The sequence below is a fragment of the Psammomys obesus genome, unplaced genomic scaffold (assembly GCF_907164565.1).
Source record: "Psammomys obesus unplaced genomic scaffold, mPsaObe1.curated_primary_1811, whole genome shotgun sequence".
NCBI classification, from domain to species: Eukaryota; Metazoa; Chordata; class Mammalia; order Rodentia; family Muridae; genus Psammomys; species Psammomys obesus.
Genome location: NW_026596094.1, coordinates 145,209 through 161,179, shown reverse-complemented (window position 1 = coordinate 161,179; position 15,971 = coordinate 145,209). Strand labels below are relative to the sequence as shown.

The window sequence follows — 15,971 nt, the reverse complement described above, 5'->3', positions numbered from 1 at the left end:
AGAAGAAGAAGAAGAAGAAGAAGAAGAAGAAGAAGAAGAAGAAGAAGGCGGCAAATGTACCCGCAGGTACATTTTGTCAAAACAATGCTGTAGGAGTAAATTTGGTACAACAAATTAAATATTCAAGGGGTTTTTCATAATCTAAATAAGTAACAAATTGTTCATCTATGGCCCGTTGAATGATTTCTAAAGCCTGGTGTGCATCAGGAGATAAACCTCTGGGAGATGTTGGAGAGGTGTCTCCTTTCAGAACCTCAAATGAAGGTTTAAACTCTCTAGTGGTAAGTTTTGAATAAGCCCTAAGCCAATTGATATCACTTAACAGTTTTTGAAAATCGTATAATGTATTTAAATTGTCTATCCTAATCTGAATTTTTTGATATGTAATTTTAATTGGATATAATTTAAATTTCAAATAAGAATATGGATCAATTCCTTGTACCTTTTTAGGAGCTATTTGCAAGCCATAATTTATAAACTTTCTTGCATATGGGCATAACAGAATATCACTTGATATCCATCTGTACCAGCAATCAAAATATCATCCATATAATGGATAGCATACAGTTGTGGCCATTTTTTGTAACCCTTTTTAAAGCTTGGGTGACAAACTTTTGGCACAATGTGGGGCTATTGGTCATCCACTGAGGCAAGGCATGCCAATGTTGTCTTTTTATGGGTACTTTAAATTTTACCAACAGCACACTAAAAGCAGATCTATGATAATCCTTAGGATGAAGAGGAATAGTAAAGAAACAGTCTTTAAGATCTATTATTATTTTAAATTTTTTTTGGAAATAGCTACAGGTGAAGGCAACTCTGGTTGCAAAGCTCCCATGAGCTCCATAGTTTCATTAACTTTTCTTAAATCTTGTAGCAATCTCCATTTTCCAAATTTCTCTTGATGACAAAAGTAGGAGTATTCCAGGGAGAAGTTGACTCAACTATATGTCCATCAGTCAATTGCTCCTGCACAAGCAACTGAGCAGCTTGTATTTTTTCAGAGGTAAAAGGCCACTGATCCATTCAGGATCATCAGATTTCCAGTTTATTCCATCTGCACAGGGTGCAGGTTGTTCAATGACCCACATGAAAAATACCCTAGCCCTTTAGGTCCATCGTTTCCTTGAGCCTCAACAGGTTGGATTCTGCCCTGACTATCTTTTCCTAATTCTTGTCCTGGTTTGATCATCTGCAAAGTCACAATTTCAATAAGACTGCACATGGTAATTCCCATTTGTCCGAGAATATCCCTTCCCCACAAATTAATGGGCAGATTAGCAACAATGTATGGCTGGCAAGTACCTTTATTTCCCTCCTTATCCTGCCAAACTATTAACTCTGTGCTTTTTTCAGGATTTTGTGATTGTCCCTATTACCTTCAAATGAGTCAGAGTAGGTTGTTTAGGCCAACTAGGCGGTCAGTGACGTCCTGCTATAATTGTAATGTCTGCTCCAGTATCCACCAAACCACCAAATTGTTTTCCATTAAGCCAGATTGTTAACTGAGGTCTATCTCTAGTAATAGGTTATACCCAATAAACATCTGAAGAGCCAAAACCTCTGATGCCCCTTGCAGGACCAACAGCTTTATTTTGCAAATTAGGCATATGAATTAGAACTATTTGTGCTATTTTTTGATCATTTTGGATCACAGTGATTCCTCTAGGTGAACTTACCATAACTTTAATTTGTCTAGTATATCATTATCATAACTTCAGGAAAAACTTGCAATCCTTTCATGGTACTACTACTCCTTCCTATGATCAATCCCATCATCCCCTTAGGCAAAGTACCAAACATTCCAGCAGGCAGGGCTTAAACTCCCATCTCAGAGGTTAGTCCTGTGTAGGTGGAGGAACTGAGGTCCAATCCTGTGCTTCCTGGGCTTTCTCTGACAAGTTGTGAAATGGATTTGTGGGAGTTTGAGGGACAAACTTCATGGCCCCAACATGGGGCTTGAACCCACAACCCTGGGATTAAGAGTCTCATGCTCTACCAACTGAGCTAGCCAAGTACTTTTTGCTGCCATGGCAACCTGTGCATATACAGTTGGAGGATAGTCAAGCTGATTACCATTCCTCTCATTGGATCCTTCCCCAGCTAACATATTAAAATCCCATTGATGGTTTCCTGCTTGCTCATTTAGCAAGGCTGTGTATTTTACCGAATCAGTAAAATCTGACTTCCATAGTAAGTAATCACCTCCACTCAGGCACACCCTACAGAGCGTTTCCCAGTCTGCTGGAGTAAGAGTTGTTTCCATAAGAGAGTCTGCCATGGCTGCAGTAAATGGAGCATTAGGATCATATTGAGCACATGCAAATTTTAATTCCTTTATTTGTTTAAATTCAATTGGGGAATATTGAAGAACTCTGTTTCCCTGAGCATCTATCACCTCTACCACAGGAAAAGCCAACTGAAAATCTCCTCTAGAATCTCTAGCTTTAAAAATGGCCTTCTCCAAGAGTGAATACCCTCCTTAGGCTACATTAGAATCAGCATTATTTCTTTTTTGCAATTTTAACATCTCCAATTCTTTAATAACTGAACTTTTTTTTTTCTTTCTAATTGGACTTTTTCTCAGGGAATAGTAATATCTTCCTACAGTGGTCCTGTACCACCAGCACATATAGCAGAAAAAGCCATGGGAGCAGAAGGCACAGGAGACCAGTCTAATTATGAGACTTGGCAGCTTCTTTTTCTGGCTTCGTCTCATCCCCAGTGTCTAGCTCATCTCCTAAATCATTTTCTGCTCTCAAACTGCATAAATCTGCTTGAGCTCCTCCATGAACATTTGAAATGACCTTAAGAGTACTTTTTTTCTGAATGTTTGGCTGCTCTATTTTCCCCAAGTAACTCTTTAGCTTGTGAAATTAAATTTTTCATTTTTTCACTCTCATGCCGGGGATCCAGAGCATCTCTAATTAAATTCCACAAAGAAAAAGTTATAACAGGTACCTTCTCAGAACCATTAGCAGTATAATAATCCTGTAACCTTTTCCCTGCCTTCTCCCAAGTTTCCAAATTAACAGTACCTTCATCTAGAAACCAGGTGCAAACTTCATTTATAAACTCTAAAAATTTTTTAAGAGATTAGGGCATTTCTCCCAATTCCTTTTTAGCATTGACTTTAAATTCCTCATAAACAACTCCCTGCTATTGCTCTGTCCCATGATTGTGCTGCTTGCCTACCTTTGACTCAATACAATAGGCTGTTGGCAAGAAGCACTTCACTTTGGCATCTGGAGCTCAAAAAACCAACATTCCTCATGGTGTCCCTCATTTTCAGGTCCTTGTTCAGGCACAAACCGACCCTTCTTGCAGGCAAGTGAGCAGGGTCTACCTGAAAAAGGGAGATGGAATGATAGGAGCAGAGAAGCAAAGAATGGAGTCAAAACAGGTTTCTGATCAAGACTGGTTTATTAAGCACTCTAGCAGCTCTTTTAAAGCAAAAAAACACAAACAGATTTCTCACGGTAACAGCCAAATTGCCTAACTTGACAAAACTTTTAAGGATTCACTCAAGGTTACACAAAGTTTGTTATCTAGTTCTCAGGAACAGAGCATCCTGATGGAGAAACTGCCAAGGTCAGTCTCTGAGAAACTGAACTTTAGATTAAAGCCACATCTTTCAAGGCCAAGAGACAAAATTCCATTGCCAGACTCCTTCAATGGGACTTAGAGGGAGGCAGGGAGGAGATGAGGGAGTGAGGGTGGGGTTAGGAGGGAATGAGGGATGGGGCAACAGCTGGGATACAAAGTAAATAAACTGTAACTAATATAAAAAATAATTTTTTTTAAAAAGTATAAATAATAAATTAAAACTTTTCAAAGAGAAAAAGAAAAATACAAACATTACAAAAATTTTAAGAATAAGGATACTTAATATGAAAAGAAAAATGTTTGTTTCCAAACTTATTTTGTCAATGAACACAGCCATAGAAAGTGAGAATATTTTGTGTCAAATCACCTTTAAAATCATGCTATCAAGATAGGAAAAAGAGGTGGAAAATAATTATTTGATCTTGACTCAATGTAGTATCTCCCATAAAAGATTAAAAGGACACATTGGCCCTTGAATGGCCTCCTAGACTTTCGAGTATAGTTGAGTAAAACAAGGCTCACTGATACTTGGACAGAAAGAAGAATTTTTCTTTTCTGAAAGTGGGTGCCCTTGTATTTGGGGCATAGATGTTCAGGATTTTGATGTCTCCGAGGGGATTCTTTCTTTGGTGAGGATGAAATGTCCTTCTCCATCTCTTTTCCTGGGGTGGGTGTTTCAAAATGCAGGCCTCTCAGGTATAGGAGGCAGGGCTCAGGTGTCTCAGGTAGTAGCTGAGGGGGCACTGGTGCCTCAAGTGGAAGATGCAGGGGGAGGGGCCCTCAGTTGCAAATGCAGAGGATCTGGTGACTCTGAGGCAGCTGAGCTGCAGCTTACAGGCCTATCAGACACTGTAAGCCAGTTCTGAGGTTTCACCAGCTGCTTGCTATTCAGGCACAGTCTGGGACAGTAATTATAGCAAGGTAACCCATTCCTGGCACTGAGATTCTTCTTTAATAACCCATGTTGTCTGAGAACAGTCTTGCTCACTAAATTGGTCTACTTCTTAAAACTCCAATTTTACATATATTTTAATTAATGTGCAAACTATTAGGGTTCATGTTTTTGGTGACCCAACCCTACTACTCCTTTCCTTAATACTTTTTTTCTCATATCTACTTAAACCTTTATCTCCCAGTATTTCCCCATCCTTAATTTTTTATATCACATGTGTTATATTAATCCTCATTTTTTTTTTACTTTTTAAATGGAGAAATCACAGGTTTACAAGTAGTTTCTTCATCTATATGTTGCTAGGGTAAGCCTATGTCTGTCCCTTCATTTCCCCATTGCTTCCCTCTAATATGTATTAGAACCCTTCTGTCTCTACCATCGTCTTTTTCTACTTTCATTTAACATATATGCTATTTTTTTTCTTGCCTAAATGGATGCCTCACCAAAAGCCCATTTCTAGTTTCCTAGAAGCTACATGCACTCCCTAATAACACAGAATATAGAAGGTTTGAAGCTAGGACCCTCATATGAGAGCATACATGTGGGGTTTGTCTTCTGGGATCTTGACAGAGTCAGCATTTTTTTTTCATTTCATCCACTCATTTTAAAAATTCATATCTCATTTTCATTATATCTGATTTAAAAATGATGCTGCATTCTGAACATAACATGGCTATTGCATACATTAACTCATGCTAATACATGTTATAAATTTTATTTGGACATTCTCCAGCTGTAGTTACCTGCACACGGTTAAGCCAGTCAAAATTCTTCTAGATGATAAATTGGCAGTTGATGTCTGATGAGAGAGGGAGAGTCACTCCCCTTTGGAGGAAGGCTTCTCATGACTTCTTGGGTGGTGACATGACTATCTGGACAGCACTAACCAGACATGAGGAATTGTCAATAATAACAAAAGGGACAAAAACTGGAAGGAGAATGGAACAAGGAGGACTTGAAAGAAGGTAGTGGTTAACAGCTGTGATCAAAACAATAAAAATGAAGGCCTGGAACTCTAAAAGAACGAACGTACTATTTAAAAAGTAAAGGATATTGAGTATTGAGGAGCTGAAAGAAATGTAATAAATGACTACAAGTCAAAGCAAAACATAACTTAATAATAAGAGGAACAATGTGAAGCCATTTAGCTTTGAATTTCCTGTTCCATAACCTCCAGGCTGAAAATTCTGGGAGAAGCTAGCATGCTAGTACACGTTACAAATTTTATTTGGACATTCTTCAGCACTAATAAGTGCACAAACACATCAACGACCATAAAAGTGTTTAAGCTACTATAGTCTTTGCAACAGATGGAAAACACAATAGAAAAGCACAGCTAATCAAAGTGCAGAGTTTTCAAGCCAAGTCCCAGTGAAAATCTAAACAAAACAACTCCCTCACCTAAAGTTAAGAGTTATCAGAAATATTGTAAGAGCAGATTATGAGTTTGTTAGGAGGCTAGTGTGCTCAGAAGCTAATCCTATAATGCCTCATCAACATGACTGCATAAACACAAGCTGAACAAGAATAAAAACAATGGGCATGCTAACATTATTGGGAGAAATACCACAAGGCCTCAACCCTATACAAAGTACTACAGGCAACTAAGGAATGTTAATTGGGAGAGTATTCTCTAGGGAAGAGTGCACAAATTGAGTGCCTAATACCAGATGGTCAGTGCTGAAAATATACACATAAGCAACATTAAGCAGATTGAGCAGGTTGTTTAGATAGATAGATAAATTGATTGATAGATAAATAACAAAATTAATAAAAAAGAGGCTTATAACATGAAAAAATAGGAAAGAGTGGTATATGGAATAGTTTATAGGGAGAAGAGGGAAGAAGGAAATGATGTTGATTATAATCTCAAAAAATAAGAAGTATCAGTCTTCGGACTGATACTCCAACCAAGGACCATGCATGGAGATAACCTAAGACCCCTGCACAGATGTAGCCCATGGTAGTTCACTATCCAAGTGGGTTCCATTGTAATAGGAACAGGGACTGCCTCTGACATGAACTGATTGGCCTGCTCTTTAATCACCTCCCCCTGAGGAGGGAGCAGCCTTACCAGGCCAGGGAAGAAGAAATGCAGCCACTCCTAATGAGACCTAATTGACTAGGATCAGAAGGAAGGAAAAGAAAACCTCCCATATCAGTTTTCTTGGGGAGTGGCATGCATGCAGAGGGTGGAGGAAGGGAAGGATTGGGACGGGGAAGGGAGGAAACCACAGGGGGGATACAAAGTGAATAAAGTATAATTAATAAAGTATTTAAAAAAGAGAGAAGATATTAAACATAGTCTCATTGTGGGTTTAATTAGATTGTCTCAATTTTTTAAATTTTTTATTTAACTTTTATTAATTACACTTTATTCATTTTGTATCCCCCTATGTCTCAATTTTTAATAAAGATGAACCCCCATTTTTTTTTGATTCCCTGCATTCTGCTGGAGGTTTGGTTATGAATCTTAATATCTGTTTTGATACACTGCTAGGTAGAGTCTTTCAGAGGTCCTCTGTGATAGACTCCTGTCCTGTTACTTGTTTTCTCCTACATCCAATGTCCATCCCATTTGTCTTTCTAAGTGAAAATTGATCATCGTTCCCTGGGTCCTCTTTCTTGTTTATCTTCTTTAGGTGGATAGATTTCAGTATATTTATCCTATCTTCTGGTTCTATATAAGTGAGTATATACCGTGTGTGTCTTTCTGCTTTTGCGATACCTCACTCAGGATGATTGTTTCTAGGTCCCACCATTTGCCTGCAAATTTCATGATTTCCTCGTTTTTAATTGCTGAATAGTATTCCATTGTATAAAAGTACCACAATTTCTGTATTCATGCCTCCACTGAGGGGCATTTACGTTGTTTCCAGATTCTGGCTATTACAAATAAAGCTGCTACAAACATAGTAGAGCAAATGTCCTTGTTGTGTACTTGAGCCTCTTATGGATATATGCCTAGAAGTGGTATAGCTGGATCTTGAGGAAGCACTATTCCTAATTGTGTGAGAAAGCACCAGATTGATTTCCAAAGTGGTTGTACAAGTTTGCATTCCCACCAGCAACAGAGCAGGGTTCCCCCTTCTCCACAACCTCTCCAGCAAGTGTTGTCACTTGAGGTTTTGATCCTAGCCATTCTGGTGGGTGTCAGATGAAATCTCAGGGTCATTTTGATTTGCATCTCTCTGATGGCTAAGGATGTTGAGCATTTCCTTAAGAAGCCCACAAAAAGAGACCCTTTGCTAGCTAAACACCTAACAGAGGATTAATATCCAAAACAAACAGCTCAAAAAACAAAGAGTAAAAAAAAGATAACAATTAAACCTAAATACCTCACTCAAACAGAGACTTATCAAAAGTAGAAATAAAAATGGCTGTCTTTTACCTTTATCATGCCAACCAATTAAAGAAATGAAAATAAAAACAGTTTTGAGATTTCATCTTGCCAGAGTCAAGAGTGACAGTGATCAATGAAACAACTGACCTCAAATACTGGAGAGAATATGGGGAAAAGGAAACCTTCACGCACTGTCATGGGGATTTCAAACGAGGCTACTCACTCTGGAAATCAGTGGGGATAACCAAATAAAGCTACTGAATAAATCTACTGTATGCCTCAACTATTCTGCTCCTCCCATATGTCCAAAGAACTCTCTAAATACAAAGCTCCACAGATACTTGCTCAGTCATGTTCATTGGAAACAACCTGAATGCCATTTAACTGACACATGGATAAAGACAATATTGCACATACACAGTGTGTAATATTATTCAGCTATAAAGAAAAATGACAGGAAGATAACACAAGAAACTAATAAAGATCATATTGAAGGAGGTAACCTACACCCAGAAAAACAAATGGCACAGGTTCCCTCTCATTGAAAACTCATAGCTCCAAATGTATATTCAAGTATATAACTCAGAGTAACTGCAGAAACTATGAAGGTGAAAGTAAAAGCTGGAGCGATAGCTCAGTGGTTCAGAGCACTATCTGCTCTTCTAGAGGTTCTGAGTTCAATTTCCTGGCAACTCACAACCACCTTTAAGGGATCCTTTGCCTTCTTCTGGCATGCATACATGCAGACAGAGTACTCAAAATGCAAATACATAAATCTTCTGAGGAAAAAAGCAACAGGTAGGAGAATAGAATGGTATAAGTGACTTAAAGAAAAATAGGTGCTTTACCTAGGTGGGGAATAAGAAAAATATAGAAAGAGATCAGAGAAAAACATAACAGTAAGGGTGTCTGGAAAAGTCATAAGAAAATGAATTATTAAATATCTATCTAAAAATGGCTATAAAACCTATACATAGTTTAAGTGACATTTTCCTGTTTAGGTTGATATCCTTCTCCCTAGAATCCATAATCCATCTAACAAAAAACTGTATCAGGCATGAAATGTTCTTTTGTTTTGTTTTGTTTTGTTTTGTTTCATTTTCTCCATTCATTTATTTATTCGCTTTACATCTTGATCACAGCAGCCCTCCTCTCCTCACATTCTACCACATCTTTCCCCATGGGTACCAACCCACTCTGGCACATTAAGTTGATGCAGAACTAAGCAGATCCTCTCCCACTGAGGCTAGACATGGCATCCAAGTTAGAGAAGCAAGATCTAAAGAAAGGTATCAGAATCAGAGACAGACCTTGCTCAAGTTGTTGGGGGAAACACACGAAGACAAACCTGTATCTCTGTTACATATATGCAAGGGCCTAAGACTAGATTATGCACGCTCTTTGATTGGTGGTTCAATCCTATGAGCACCCAATTCCCATGTTAGTTGACTCTGTAGATTTTCCTGCAGAGTTTTTGGGGTTTTTATTTGTTTGTTTATTTGGTTTGTTTTGTTTTTTACCACTCAGGCTCAGTTGGTCATTCTCTCAACTCTACCATAGGATTCACAGAGCAATGTCTAATGTTTGGTTGTGGGTCTCTGCATGTGTAAAGCCTCTCAGGGGAGTTATACTAGGCTCCTGTCTACAAACATAGCATTACTAGTGTCAGGGATTGGTTCTCCCCCATGGGGCTGGTTCTCAAGTAGGGTCAAGCTTTAGTCGACCATTTTTTCAGATTATGTTCTGTCTTTGTCCCTACATATCTTGTAGACAAAGATTTTTGATCAAAGATTTTGTGGATAGGTTTGTGTTCTTTTGGGGATTTTTTTTGGTTTATGTTCTTATTCCTCCCCTGGAAGTCATGCCTGGATACAGAAGGTAGCCACTTGAGGGTCCATGTTCTTGAAGGGTCAGCTAGGGTGAGGCCATGAGCTTCCTGGACCCTCCCCTTGCCAGGTCTCTGGAACAACCCAGAAATGCCACCCTCCTCAGATATCTTTTCTCTCATGCAGGCCTCTCTGCCCTGACCTCCTACTCCTAATCCCTACCCCTGATCCCTACCCTCTCCCCTGTCATCCCAAGAGCCCTCAATCCATCCACATCCAGTGAATCTTTTATTTTCCCTTCTGGGTGAAAATTAAGCATCCTCCATTGATAATTCCTTTTTATATAGCTTCTTAGGTACTGGAGACGGTAGCATGATATCCTTTAATTTATGAATAATAAATAAAAAATAAAAACAGAATAGCTAAAACTATCCTATACAATTAATGAATTTCTGGAGGTATAACTGTCCCTTATTTCAAGCAATAGTAATAATAATAGTAATAGTAATTACAAATCAATAGTATTAAACCTGTGTGATATTGGCATAGAAATAAACTAGTTGATAAAAGGAATCAAACTGAAGATCCAGAAATAAACCCACACACCTATGAAAACTTGATTTTTTACAAAGAAGGTAAAACCACAAAATGGAAAGAAGAAAGCAGCTTCAACAAATGCTGCTGGACTAACTGGATATCTGCATGTAGAAGAGTGCAATTTGATCCATGTTTATCACCCTGTACAAAACTAAAGTTCAAGTGGATCAAAGACTTCAACATCAAACCAGACATACTAAATTTGTCAGAAGAAAAAGTGAGGAAGAGCCTTGATCTCACTGGCACATTCATAAACACAACACCAACAACTCAGGACATAAGATCAACAATTAATACATGGAACCTCATGAAACTGAAGAACTTCTGCAAGGCAAAGGACACTGTTAGTAGGACTAAATGGTATTTAATGGAATGGAAAAACATTTTCACCAACCATACATACAAAAGAAGGCTAATATATAAAATGTATAATGAAATTAAAAAATTAAAAACCAACAAACCAAATATCCAATTTAAAATGGGGTACAAAACTAAACAGAGAATTCTCAACAAAAGAATCCCTAATGGCTATGAAACATTTGAAGAAATGTTCACCATCCTTAGCCATCAGGTGAATACAAATCAAAACAACTCAGATTCCATCTTACACCAATCAGAATGGCTAAGATGAAAAACCCAAGTGACAGCACATGTTGTCAAGGTTGTGGAGAAAGAGGAATATTCTTCCATTGCTGGTAGGGAATGCAAACTTGGAAAATGACAATCTATACAATGCAACTTTTACAATGAAATCAATTTGGTGCTTTCTCCAAAAACTGAGAATAGTTCTAACTCAGGACCCAGCTATACCACTTCTGGGCATATACCCAAAAGAAGCTCCACCATATTACAAGGATACTTGCTCAACTGTGTTTATAGCAGCTTTAATCCTAACAACCAAAAACTGGAAACAACCTAAATGTCCTTCCACCAAAAAAAATAAATAATTAAGGAAAATGTGGTACATTTACACGATGGAATACTACTCAGCTATGAAAAACAAAGATACCATGAATTTGCAGATGAATGAATGAAACTATATAAAATATCATCCTGAATAAGGTCACCAAAACCCAAAAAGACATGCATAGCAAATACTCACTTATAAATGGATAGAAGATTTCTCTTTATTCTGTAAGCTACTGTTGTTTCTCTAGGGTGTCACCCAGAGGTAGAAGAAGCTAAGTTCCTATTGCACTTTGGAAAAGGGACCTGGAAGACTCGAGTGACCTTAAGATGCACTCTCTGAGGAGTATCTTTCACATTACCAGAAGGCACCATACAAGCTTCCAAATGAGGAGTGGAAACAATAATCATTTCTAAGGGGCTGGAGAGATGGATAAATGGTTAAGAGCATTGACTGCTCTTCCTAAAGGACCTGGGTTCAATTCCCTGCACTCACATAGCAGCTCACAACTCTTTGTAACTCCAGTTCCAGGAGATCTAACACTCTCACACACACATACAAGTGAGCAGAGCACCAGTGTGCATAAAATAAAAGTAAATAAATAATTTAAAACAAGCATTTCCAGTTATAATTCCTATGAACCAAAACAATGACCAGCATGAAACCACTAAGGGTGGAATAATGACATCCATAGTCTGATTGAACTTAAAGTCCATTCAACAAGAGGTAAATCATGCCTAGTACTAAAAACTTATGCAACTTTGCCTTTCAGAATGGGGATTGCAAGAGTTCTCCCTCTTGATTAGTTTCTTTCAGTGTACAGAGTTTAGTAGGTTTATCCAATATTATATATCTATATAAGTGAGTATATGCCATGTGTGTCTTTCTGCTTCTGGGATAGCTCACTCAGGATGATCTTTTCCCGTTGCCACCTTTTACCTACAAATTTCATGGTTTCCTTGTTTTTTATTGCTGAGTAATATTCCATTGTGTAGATGTACCAAAATTTCTGTATTCATTCTTTAGTTGTGGGGCATCTGGGTTGTTTCCAGCATCTAGTTACAGCATCTAGCTGCTACAAACAGTTTGAGCAAATGTCCTTATTGTGTACTTGAGCCTCTTTTGGATATATGCCTAGGAGTGGTATGGCAGGATCTTGAGGAAGTGCTATTCCTATTTGTCTGAAAAAGCATCAGATTGCTTTCCAGAGTGGTTGTACAAGTCTACATTCCCACCAGCAGTGGAGCAGGGTTCCCCTCTTCAGCATGTGTTGTCACTTGAGTTTTTCATCTTGGCCATTCTGATGGGTGTAAGGTAAAAATCTCAGGGTCATTTTGATTTCCTGAAAGGCAAGGAGGAAGGACATCAGAAGAAGAAGAAAACAGGAAACAAGTTAAGATCCTGCCACAGAGGGCCTCTGAAAGGCTCTGCCCTGCAGACTATCAAAGCAGATGCTGAGACTTATGGCCAACTGTAGGGCAGAATGCATGGAAACTTATGAAGAAGTAGGAAATAGTGAGGTTTGGAGAGGGCAGGAGCTCCACAAGGAAAGCGACAGAACCAAAATATTGGAACACAGTGGTCTTTCCAGAGACTCATACTCACTCCAACCAAGTACCTTGCATGGAGATAACCTAGAACCCCTGCACAGATATAGCCTATGGCAATTCAGTGTAAAAGTTTGCCCCATAATAATGGGAACAGGGACTGCCTCTGACAGAAAGTGATTGGCCTGCTCTTTGTTCACCTCCCCCAGAGGGGGAAACAGCATTACCAAGGCATAGAAGATGACAATGCAGCCACTCCTGATAAGATCTGATAGACTAGGATCAGAAGGAAGGAGAGAAGGACATCCCCTTTCAGTGGACTTGGGGAGGGGGATGAGTGAAAAGAGGGAGAGAAGGTGGGACAAAAGGTGGGAACTCCACAAGGAGAGCAACAGAAGAAGATAATTTGAACACAGGGAACTTCCCAGAGACTCATACTCCAACCAAGGACTATTCATGGAGATAACCTAGAACCCCTGCACAGATGTAGCCCGTGGCAGGTCAGTGTCCAAGTGGGTTACCTAGTAATGGGAAGAGGGACTGCCTCTGACATAATCTGATTGGCCTTCTCTTTGATCACCTCCCCCTGAGGGGGGGAGCAGCCCTACCAGGCCACAGAAGAGGACAATGCAGCCACTTTTGACGAGAACTGATAGACGAAGATCAGAAAGGAGAGGAGAACCTCCCCTATCAGTGCACTTGAGGAGGAGCATGCATGCAAAAATGGGAGGGAGGGTGGGATCGGGAAGGGAGGAGGAAGGGGCTTATGGGGGGATACAAAATGAATAAAGTGTAATTAATAAAAAATAAAAAAGTTAAAAATTAAAAAAAGGGGAGGTGGGAGTTTATGGGGGGATACAAAGTGAATAAAATGTAATTAATACAAGGTTAAAAAAACAACAATTAATAAACAGGACCTCATGAAGTAAACCTATGCAACTAACTGGGGATAATTAATTCATGGATATTGGAGGAGAACCTACAGACACCGCTTTACTAAACCATATAATTTCTGACTCTATTTTATTATTGGTGTTTATACCTACAGATAATTGCAATTATCACCGCTGATTAAGGAAATTTTTCTTTGAAGAATATGGAGAGACTTTTACAGAAAACCCATAACATATCAGAAGGAAAATTTCAGGAGCCTAGTCAAAACTGACACACCTACAACACAAAACTCCTGCACCTAAAGCTTACAGATCATTTTGAAAGTGAGGATGGAAATATTGGATGAACCAGAGAAATAGGAACTTTTCTGTGAGATTGTGTCTGCTGTGAATGTCAGAAGCTGCAACCATAAACTTATCTAATGCTATCTAAGCTGTGTGTGTGTGTATTTGTGTGTGCATGTGTTAGTTAAAAATAAAGAGACACAAGAGCAAGGATATATAAAAGCAAAATAGGAAGGAAAAATGAGGAAGGTTAGTGGGTATTGTCAAATATTTAATACTTGAAAGACATTGTTTTGCTGACACTTGAGTACACTGAGTTTACATCAACAAAGAATTTTAAGGAACAGCAAGATTGCTCAAAAGGTAAGTCACTTGCCATCAAGCCAGATGTCAGACCCGAGTTTGACACCCAGAACTCACATGGCAGAAAGTGAAACCCAATTGAATGCTGTCCTATGATCTCCACAAACACGTGCAACTACACACACACACACACACACACACACTCACACTCACTCACATACACATTCACAAACACAAATAATTGATTAACTAAAATGTAATAAAATTTACCAGAATTTATGGAAAGAAAAGAAAAATGGTAAAGAGAACCCTGTTAAGAATCTTTGAAAGCCAAGAATCCCAACAAGACACACCTTCACCTGCCAGAAGACCAGGCAAGATGACCATGGACCTTCTTCACTCTCTGTTCACCCAAACCCTGTTCTCAGGGTCGCCCTTAGCTGTGCAACAGCACACCAGATGCAGCCTCCCTTCCCCCATGTCCATGCATCTTTTGGATGCCACAGACCATTACCTCCTGCCTCCCTTCCAATCATTGTGACTCTGTAAAAGTCCCCAACTTGGGTGGAAACCCCTTTCAAAACTACAGGCATGCTGGCCAGATGAGCAGGTAGGCTTTCTGTGAACACACTCCACTCTCTCTGTTTCACTCCAATTCTCAGAGTTGCCCCTAGCACTGCAAAAGACCCCATCTCCCCCAAAGGCTTCTTCACCTATCTTCCAACAGCAGCATTCTGTGAACACACCAGGCAGAGAAGCCCAGTAAAACAAGTAACATTCTCTCTCTCTCTGAAAATCCAGATAGAAAGTAGAAACCAAAGAGCATTAAAACCACCCAACACAGACAAAGTCCAGAAGGTATTTTCAGCAAAATTACAGAAGAAAATTTTCCTAGCATAAAGAAAGAGATTGATATAAAGGTACAAGAAACATGTAGAACACCAAATAGATTGGACTAGAAGTGAAATTCTCCTTGTTACATAATAAGCGTAACACTAAACATGCATAAAAAGAAAGAATTTTTTTAAAAATGTTAAGGAATAAAACCAAGTAACACAGGAAAGCAGACCTGAATGAGGATTAAGCATCTTCCCAAGGGACCTCCTTGTTGTTTAGTTCCTTTAGAACATTATAACTTACCTAGACTATCAGAACTTGTAAAAGCCTTTTAGATTTTATTCTCTAATCATATAGTCATCTCAATATTTATATTTATATATTTATTAAAATAGTTTTATCATTTATATGTTTTTATTTAAATAATTTATCTGTTAGCCTTATACCATTTTAATTATTTTATACCATGAATATTAATACTAAATAATTATTTTTTATTCTTAGAACATTTATTATTGTTGGTCTAGGGACAAGGCATAGGGGAGAAGAACTAAGGAGGGTGGGATTGGGAGGAGACTAGGGTGGGGGACACAGCCAGGACACAAATTGAATAAATTCTAATAAATGATAACAGAAAAAGAAAAATTTAAAGAACGCTTATTAATTTTAATACCGTGAAATAGTATAGCCCTTCATAGGGGAAAGCCCAGTCCACAAGAACTGAAACCTTAACTCTCTAGAGGCCCAAGCCCCAAAACCAGACTGGAGCATGCCAAGCCTGGCCTGGGCAAGGACACAAAACTAACTTTATCTTTGTCCTTTCATCAGAGCCTCTGAGAAAGCCTTTAATCAGTGTGCCTCTCAACAACATGATT

The 15,971-nt window shown here is 38.7% G+C and overlaps 1 non-coding gene across 1 annotated transcript; it reads right to left on the bottom strand.

Annotated features, from left to right (window-relative positions):
* Positions 1-1,944: 1,944 nt before the first annotated feature.
* Trnak-cuu (transfer RNA lysine (anticodon CUU)) lies at positions 1,945-2,017 on the bottom strand. Its single transcript has one exon. It is a non-coding gene; the product is annotated as a tRNA-Lys (tRNA).
* Positions 2,018-15,971: the final 13,954 nt, after the last annotated feature.